Consider the following 10,000-nt stretch of genomic DNA (forward strand, 5'->3'; position numbering starts at 1 on the left):
CCCCCCTCATCAACACTCATCCCGCCATCACAACTCTTGACAAAACAAAAAAAAAAAGTTTAAAAATATTCTTTTCTTTTAATATGTAGAATGGCTTTCTACAGGGCCAGGGAATATTTGACATGATGTTTCCCAATGTTTGAATTTGGTACACCGTAGAGGGTGGTTGGTTTGTTGTCTTGGCCATGTGATTGCGATTTTGAGCACTCTGGCAAGCGTTTGTTAGAAATTCAGAAAATAGTTGAACGAACGATACGAATGAACGAATGAATGAATAAATGAATGAATGAATGAATGAATACATGAATACATGAATGAATGAATGTATGAATGCATATGTAAATGAATTAATGAATTAAGTAATGAAAGAATAAAGGATTGAAAAATGGATGGATGATTGAATGATTGATTTTGATTGAATGAATGAATGAATGAATGAATGAATGAATGAATGGATGAATGAACGAATTGATTAATTGATGAAGTAATGAATGTATCATTAATTATGTAAATGAATGAGTTATCATTAATTATGTAAATGAATGAGTGGATGGATGGATGGATTAAATGTCTTCTTTAATTCGAGTTGACAGAACATTAACCTGAACATAACAATATTATACAGCATTCGATTCCTAACTAAAAGCAACTCAGGTTTTCTTTATTCAATGTTTACATTAGCCATTTATCTCACCTCTTCATTTTTTTTTTATCAATACAATTTAAGTTCAGTGGGGAATTCTGAAGGAGGAACAAAAACAATCAAATAAACAAACAAACAAACCTCCTTGAGTTTAATTTAGTTCTTCAGTAACTGTTTGTTTTGTTTGTTTGTTTTTTTTTTTTTTTTTTTTTTTTTTTTTGTCGTGTTGTTGATGATTTGTATTGAATTGATGTTCGGAATGTTTATTTTGTCATTCACTGTCAATTAATGGCCAATTCTCTACCTACGTCCGCACACACTCGTCGATTTCTTAACATCTTTTATATAATTAAAGTAATTTAGAAGAGTTTGGGTGCGTGTGTGCGTGCGTGGTTGTGGCGTTGTTGTTGTTGCAAGCGCCATAAAACCCTTAAAACATTTTTTTAAAACCATGTGTGTGTGTGCGTGATTTTGTGTGTGTGTGTGTGTGTGTGAGTATGTTTGTGCTCACGCTGCACTGGTTGATATAAACTGTTAACGATCGGTAGTTTTAAGTAAAATGGATTTGGATAAACAGATAGAGAAAAAGATAATATTTGTATTCGCCCTGAAGACGTGCTCTAGCGCTGTCACCGGCGTTCACGGGTACAAATCAATCTATAATAACGCAATTACTTGTCGTCCTGAACAATTTTCCTGTAGATGCCAGCAAGTAGGAAAGTCAAAGAAAGAAAGCAAAGAAGGGTCTGCGCATGTCAGAGTGACTTCAATTCGAGGCTTGTAAGCAGTGATTGGTGAACCGTGACTTCCTGTCGCCGACCACACCCTTTCTGTGGCCCCGGCACGGGCCAATCACGAGGAGGCTCTCAGAAGATCTGCGAGTCTGCAAAACTTGTCGGTCGATTTATGGATCGGTTTTGGAAAAGGTGCTGGGGAGGGAGGAGGGGGTATCGTACTGCAGAAATGTCAAGAAAATAAGAATTTAGAAAGGATAATGTAAAAACACTTCATGAATGCAACGTTCACATAAAATCTTTTTATGAAGATGAGATTGAGAGAAACTTGAGCTTTATAGATAGCGCAATTTCCATTAAACGTGCTCAAAGTGCTTTACAAGGGGTCCCTGACCAACAGCAACTCGAAACATGTAGAACGAGACATGGCGCCTGTTAGACAGGCAGTTGGACGGACAGACGGACGGATAGATAGACTGATATGTAGACGAAAGGACAAACAGACAGACAGATGTAGACAGACATGTTGAAAGATAGACAGAAAGACAGGGAGGCAGATTGACAGGCGGACGGATATACGGATGGAAGGACGGACGGATAGAAAGACTGACAGATCAGATATTGACAGACAGACACATAGGCTGGCAGGCGGAGGTTTAGACGGACGGATAGGCAGACTGATAGACAGACGAAAAGACAGACAAACATACAGACAGATAGACAGATAGATAGATCTGACACTATCATTATCAAAACCAGTTCTTGGAGTTCTCAGAGAAGTCGCGATGTCGATACATATTTTTAAAAATGTTTTGGGATATCTTATGAAGTTTATTGCAATAGACAAACATCCTATTCAAAGAGTAGAAAGCAATTGCTATTGTTCTTCTCATACCATTATTAATCGTAGCACGTCTACCCAGGAATCAGAAGGTCTGAGGTTCAATTCCCCAGTCGAGATAGACTGATTTTTTGGGATGTTTTTTCCCCCTCTTCTTCTTGTCTTTTTCTTTCTTGCTTTGTCTATCACCTTTGATACAGATCTTTATCTTATGGGAATACACAACGAGTCCACGGAGAATGAGCTTACCGTCGTTGAGAGTAAATTCCCTTGTTTAACTATTATAGAGGGGAGATAAGGCTATGTATAATTAATTATCAATCATTTTTAGTCGTATGTGGTAGATTACTATCGGGATCTTCAAAGAAAATGAATAAAAAGATTATTTTATCTGTATAAAATGTTTTAGTCAAAAAGAAAAAAAAAATGAGAGTTTTTTATAGGGCAATTTCCAATCGGAGGCTCAAATCGCTTTACAAGGAGCCCCAGACCAACAGTAACACTTAAACATGTAGGACGAGACATGACGCCTTTTAGGCCATATGTATTACATTTTTTTTCAGGACCGAACAACACTGTTAACGGCCTGGTACTCAATTTACACCTGAGTACGGTGAGGGAATGTGAGTAAAGAGATTCAATAATAAAGTAACAATCCCCCCCCCCCTTTTTTTTTCCCCGATTCAGGAATTTAACAGAATTAATTAAAAATCAAACAAACAAAGGAAGAAAAAACAAAACAAAAACGGAATAAAAGATTAGTGAAAAAAGAAGTAAATAAAAAAAATCAAAGCAACGTTTTCCTCTATGTTTCTTTTTTCTTTCTTTCTTTAAAACAAATAAATGAATATATTGTTTCATAATAGATCTAATATGTTTTAAATGAAATATTCGATATCGTATTTTAATAAAAGGGAAACTCGAAACGTGAATATTGATTCTACTAGAGCTTTTTATTCTTCGTCCTCTGGTTTCAAGCTCCCAAGACGTCACGTATGGCTGTAGTCCTTCAGAGCCGTTCGGCCCATGGAGCCGGAGTTTATCCCGGTTTCTATAGCGTGAAACGGACAATAGCATTTGCTTGCTACCCTTTGGATATGACGCTAGTCTATCGCAAAGTACTTTCCGCCAGATTTAACAGACCCAGCTACCCAATCACTGTTGGGTGGACATGGGGATCAAAAAAAAAAAGAAGCTCGATTGCACCCAGGATCGATCTCGGTCCCTTTGCGTGTGAAGCGAGTGCTCTACCAACGGAGCTATCGGGACCCCCAGTCGTCATGTATGCACGCGTGTTATTCTCTGGATGGCACATAGATGCGTCTTTTACTTATAGTTGGCGTTTTGTTTCATCGCTCTACTAACAGGGTTTTTTATTTTTTATTTTTTAAAAATTATTTTTTTTAAAAGAAAGAACAAATTCATAACGTTTTATTCAATCTTTTCCCGCTCATTTGACTTCACTCCACTGACTTTACTTACGCCTTTCGCTTGCAAGGATGTCAGACACCGTCATTTCGGCTATTTGGCTTCTCTGCGATGAAGGTTTTATTTTCTGCTGCATCTCAAATTTCCCAGCGTTTGCAATGACGTCAGATTAAGAAATTTAAAGAGCAGGCACAGGTGTAAGATAAAGAACTGAACAAGTGTGTATGAAAGGTGCCAAAGAAAGAAAGAAAAATACAAGGAAAAAATAAACTTCCCATAAAATCAGTTGACTTCGACTGGGTATCGAACCTTTTCATGCTACTGTCCTAAAAACTTTTACCACCGCCCCGGTAAAACCTGCAGTTCAATAAATTTGATGTCTTGTTGTTGTTGTTGTTGTTGTTGTTGTTGTTGTTGTTGTTGTTGTTCTTCTTCTTCTTCTTCTTCTTCTTCTTCTTCTTCTTCTTCTTCTTCTTCTTCTTCTTCTTCTTCTTCTTCTTCTTCTTCTTCTTCTTCTTCTTCTGCCAGTTGTTACCAACTTAACTAATGTCCTATGTATGCCACTTATCGATCTCCCCCCCCCCCCCACCAACCCCTCACCCAGCTCCTTTGTCAAACACGATTGTTGTCTTTATTGATGCCACAAATTGCTGGAGGTTGAGGCTGAGGAGGCGCAGGAGATGGAATGGGAAATGGATGGATGGCGTGATGGGTGGGGTGGTGGTGGTGGTGGCGTTGGTTGAGGTGGAATACGGATAAAGCGCCCTGGGGTTTAGATAGATTGTTAAATAAATAGATAGACAGATAGAGAGACAAACAGATAATAAATGGGTAAGAAGAGCATATTTTGCACTGGCTTACACCAGTTCTTTGTTTTTGCAATAATTTCCATTATTTTTTTTAAATTATAATTATTTGTGATGATTTTTTTAACGAGCATGTAGATAAGTGTCGCGCGATTAAAGTTAAAGACTACTCGGGGAAAATGTATCGGAGATCGCGTTAAAAACAAAACGTGAGTTTTATAGATAAAATGAAGTTGACGTCACGCGAGTCTTTGTTATTATTGTTGCCATCAATGTTTATGAGTAATTCTCACTAAACTGTATTAACCAGACTATAAGCGTTCAAGGTTACACATGGTTTTGTGTGTTTGTCCATTATACTTCCGGGTGGCAATGTTGTGAGCTTCTTAGCCAAGCGCATACTATCTTTTCAGGGCAATGAATATTATACTAAAGACGTGCTCAAAATCCTTTGCAAGGGATCCATTTCTAACTGCAACTTTTAATTTATAGGACGAAATATATGATACATGTTAGGGAATATTGCATTTTTTTTCTTTGAGAGATGGAGAGAGAGAGAGAGAGAGAGAGAGAGAGAGGGAGAGAGAGAGAGAGAGAGAGAGAGAGAGAGAGAGAGAGAGAGAGAGCATGCACCGGCCAGGTACCCATTTTACATCTTGGTTTAAGTAAAATAAATAAATAAACTGTATTAATCACTAAGACTTTGACTATGTGAATGCACTGAAAGAGCCTTTTCCAAGGACTTAACTTTGCGCCTCCAGACCTGGACTCGAACCTTGGACCAACGCATCCGAAAGCGAATGGCATACGACAAAACGACGAATCCAATCAATCAGCAATTAACTTTTTAGAAATTAACAAAGGCTTCAGGAAAAAAATAGTAAGATTTTTTTTTACCCCAAAACATCTCGACAACAATTCCACATTAATATTAATTATTTGGCTACAGGAGTGAATGCCCTTGTAAAAAAAAAAAAAAGCAAAAGAAAAAGAAAAAAAAAGTGCCTCATTGGCGTCTTGTCTCGACTTACATGTTGTTTGTTGCTGTTGGCTTAGAACCCCTTATAAAGGGCTTTGAACACATTTCATAAGTAACATTCTATAAGCTCACTTTAACCCCCAACACACACACACACACACACACACACACACACACACAAATAAAAAAAACCAAACAATTAAAACAGTTGTGTCATCAAACCAGTATCATTACGTAACGATTTAATACAATTATAAAGTGTCCCATTCAATGTATTTTGGCTCATTTTAAAGTGCTGTGAGTAAAACAAAAAGAAAACAAAAAATAAAACAAAAGCAATTGCACTATACTGTCACATCTTGCAAAAATCCCGTCTTCGACACGCTGTGTCATTCATTGTCAGATGATGAATTACGTGTAACCATTATCATTACGTAACAGTTATATTACAATTATAAATTGTCCCATTCAATGTCTTTGGGAGCTCTTTTAAATTACTCTTAGTCAAAAGAAAAACAACCAAAAAAAAAAAAACAAAAAAAAAAAAAAAAAAAAAAAAAAAAAAAAAAAAAAACACACAAAAAAAAAAAAAAAAAAACAAAAAAAAAAAAAAAACACACACACAAAAAAAACCCACAAACAATTGAACTCTAGCACCCCATCTTGCAAAAATCCGTCTTCGCCACGCCGTGTCATTGTCAGAAAATAAATGAATTACGCGTAATCGACTGGTGGTATAATTACCTACATATTATTCCCTCGTCTCCAAACTCGGGAGGGACCATGTATATACAGAAAGTAATGATTTAATTTATAGTAAGGATCATGAAGTTCAGGTTATGTTTTACACGTTTTGTGTAGGGGAATCTTAAAATGGCCACACACACAAAAATAATAATAATGATAATGATGATGATGATGATGATGATGATGATGATGATGATGATGATGATGATGATGATGATGATGATGATGATGATGATGATGATGATAATAATAATAATAATAATAATAACAAATTTGTTAAATAAGTTGTTAAATGTTTTGGCATTTTTGTGACACCCCCCCCCCCCCCCCCCCCCCCCCCCAAACAGAAGGTAGAATTGTAAGACACAGACTAACAAGTAAAAAAAAAAAAGAAGGTAGAAATTAAAGATATAATATTGTCACTCAACTTTACCACTTTCTTTGTTTGGGTTAAATAGGCTAATCCAACGTAACCATTACACAATTTCGTGAGTAAAATGCATTATTTACCAAGAATAAAATTATTAAAATATTATTGGGACTTGCGACTTGAGTTTTGCAATCTTTTCCATCCATCCATTGTGCGGCTATGAGGTTTAGTGGTATGACACTCGCTTTCGGATCGTTGTCTTTGTCCGGAAAAATTGTAATATCGCCTAACAGGCGTCATGTCCCGTCCTACATGTTAAATGTTGCTGTTGACCAGGGACCCCTTGTAAAGCGCTTTGAGCACATTTAGTGGATATTGCACTATATAAAAAAAATCTCAAAAGCTCAATCCAGTCATTGACCATTGTCGTCGCTTCGTGAGTTTGTTACAAGCCTAGACATGGCATGGCAATCAGACGGCCTTCGACTAGCTACATGGACGGCCGCACAAACAAGATTAATAATAAATCTGATGCTAGTCATTATTGACAGTTGTAACACCCACCTCTCTCCGACTGTTGTGTTGTTATAATAATAATATTTATGTAGGCTCTCTCTCATAACGGGAGTCCAATCATTATTTATAATAAGTGTTTAGTAGTATAAATCCTATAGCATTAGTGGGAACTGGGCTTTTTTGTACTAACTCCTCCCTGTCATCGTCGTCGTCGTCGTCCTCCTCCTCCTCTTCCTTCTCCTCCTTCTCCTCCTCCTCCTCCTCCTCCTCCTCCTCCTCCTCCTCCTTCTCCTTCTCATCGTATTCCTCCTCTTTGTCCTCCTCCTCTTCTTCTTCTTCTTCTTCTTCTTCTTCTTCTTCTTCTTCTTCTTCTTCTTCTTCTTCTTCTTCTTCTTCTTCTTCTTCTTCTTCCTCTTCTTCTTCTTCTTCTCCTTCTTCTTCTTATTATTATCATTATATTATTATTATTATTATTATATTATTATTTTTATTATTATTATTATTATTATTATTATTATTATTATTATTATTATTATGATATTTTATTATTATTATTATTATTATTATTATTATTATTATTATTATTATTATTATTATTATTATTATTATTATTATTATTATTCCCTAATCTTGGTAGGTCTTGTGAAATGAGACTCGACTTCGGACCGGAAGGTCCCTTGTTCCGAGTCCCGTTCTCGTTCTCGTTCGGGAGGGGCAAAGTTGAGTCTTGGAAAATGCTCTTTATTTACCTGTGTTCTCACCGCGGTCAGGTGTAAAATGGGTATCGGATCGATAACAGCCTTTTTCTCTGTCTAAAAAAATATACATTGCAATACAACGCCTTACAGGCATATTATAATATTGTCTCGTCCTAAATGTTACTGTTGGCGGTTGTTCCACTTCCTCGTCATCGTCGTTGTCCTCCTAATCCTTCTTTCCCCTCTGCTCCTCTTTCAACTCCTTTTTATCTTCTGTTTATGGAGCAGCCTGGCTCAGTGGTTGGTCTTTGCTTCGTACCCAAAAGGAACCGAGTTCGACTACCCGCCTCGTTGTGTGACCTTGAGCAAGTCGCCTCGCCCTAGCTCACTTTGAGGCGCTGCACTGCGGCTGGCGTCTGGGTTATTCCAGTCTTCCCTTGGAATAGACCATAACGACAATTTACCCCTTGGGGATGAATAAAGGGAATTTTATTTTTTCCATTTATCTTTTATTTATGTTCACTTCTTCTCTCCTCCTCTTTCTCATAATCTTCCCCGCCCCTTATTCTGCTCCTCATCCTCTTCCTCCACCTTATTTCTCTTTCTCCTCCTCCTCCACCACCTCATCTTCCTCCATCTTTCCTCCTCCTCCTCCTCCTCCTCCACCTCATCTTCCTCCACCTTTCTCCTCCTCTTCATCCTCCTCCTTTTCCTCCTCCTTCACCTCATCTTCCTCCACCGTTCCTCCTCCTCCTCCTCCTCCTCCTCCTCCTCCTCCTCCTCCTCCACCTCATTTTCCTTCACCTTTCTCCTCCTCCTCAACCTCATCTTCCTCCACCGTTCCTCCTCCTCCTCCTCCTCCTCCTCCTCGTTGGCTTCAAATAAAAGACCCATAGAATAACGGAAGGAAAATGAAACAGCCCAGGTATATTATAACAACCGTGATTAGTAGTAGTCGTAGTCGGTGTGGAGTTGTTGGAGTTGTTTGATGTCAACCACGGGACCAATAATTAAATAAAATAATAGTAATGATAATAACATGGATGGTATGAGGGGAGACTCAGATGGCTGATGGAAAACGTCCCTTGCGGGGATTGCATAATAATGATTTGGGTAGCAGGAGGAAACACGAAAACGATCGGATCGGAGAGAGCCATATTTTTGGCCTTTGTGGAATAATGACGTTATGGGACTGACTCAACATCGCTCGTTTTGTCGTCGTTTTAAAGACAGCCCAATTGAGGCCAAATTGGCTCTCAACAAATTCTCTCTTAATATCGAATCGATTACAATGACTCGAATTCATAATATTATATCCGATATCGATGGATTAGAAATAATACAAATTCAAAATCGTTCGAAATTGTTGGACTAGAAATGACTCAAAATGAAAATCTCTCCAATACCGATAGAGTAAATGATTCAAATTCATTAAAAATAAATAATAAATAAATATATAATTTTAAAATAAAAATTTATATATATCTTTAAATGCGGCTATGTGGTCTAGTGGTATGACACTCGCTTTCGGATCGGAAGGTCCTGGGTTCGAGCCTCGCTCGACGCATAGTTGAGTACTTGGAAAAGACTCTTACTCACATTCTCTCACCGTACTCAGTGTCAAATGATACCTGGCCGTTAACAGCGTTGTCTTTGTCCGAAAAATTGTAATATCGCCTAACAGCGTCATGTCTCGTCCTACATGTTAAATGTTGCTGTTGACCAGGGACCCATTGTAAAGCGCTTTGAGCACGTTAAGTAGATATTGCGCTATATAAAAGCTCATTAAAAATTTTTTTTTTTTTTAAAGTCAGCCTGCCTTGCCTATCACTTAAACTTTAAAATGGCGAGTCATCTATATTAAAAGATCAAGTGAGTCAACATTATTGATTTTATCTGGCTTCAGCTGCAAACCTAAGCATATTATTAAAGAAATAAAAAAGAAAAGAAAGAAAGAAAGAAAAGAAACGGTTTAGAGTCAAAAAATTTTCCTTACAGGCAATGCTAAAATGTTTGCCAACGAGCACGGAATTACAGGCAAATCTAGAACAATCTGCGAATAACTTGCAACCCTTAACGCTCTCATTACCAACTATAGGAAAATCGTCACATTCGCTACGATACAACCAACATTTTTCTTATTCAAATTTACTGTTGTACATCACAAAACTTAAAGAAAATGAACAGTGTGTTGTAGAGCATGTTTTGCTTAAAAAAAAAAATTATTTATCGTTAGAA

At 37.4% G+C, this 10,000-nt stretch overlaps 1 long non-coding RNA gene across 1 annotated transcript in view; it reads right to left on the reverse strand.

The window, feature by feature from the left end:
- Positions 1–10,000, reverse strand: part of LOC144958507 (uncharacterized) — an 18,197-nt gene that overhangs the window by 993 nt on the left and 7,204 nt on the right. The window lies entirely within an intron of this gene.

This window comes from Berghia stephanieae, chromosome 13 (genome assembly GCF_034508935.2).
Source record: "Berghia stephanieae isolate SIO BIC M18660-M18661 chromosome 13, UCSD_Bste_1.3, whole genome shotgun sequence".
NCBI classification, from domain to species: domain Eukaryota; kingdom Metazoa; phylum Mollusca; class Gastropoda; order Nudibranchia; family Aeolidiidae; genus Berghia; species Berghia stephanieae.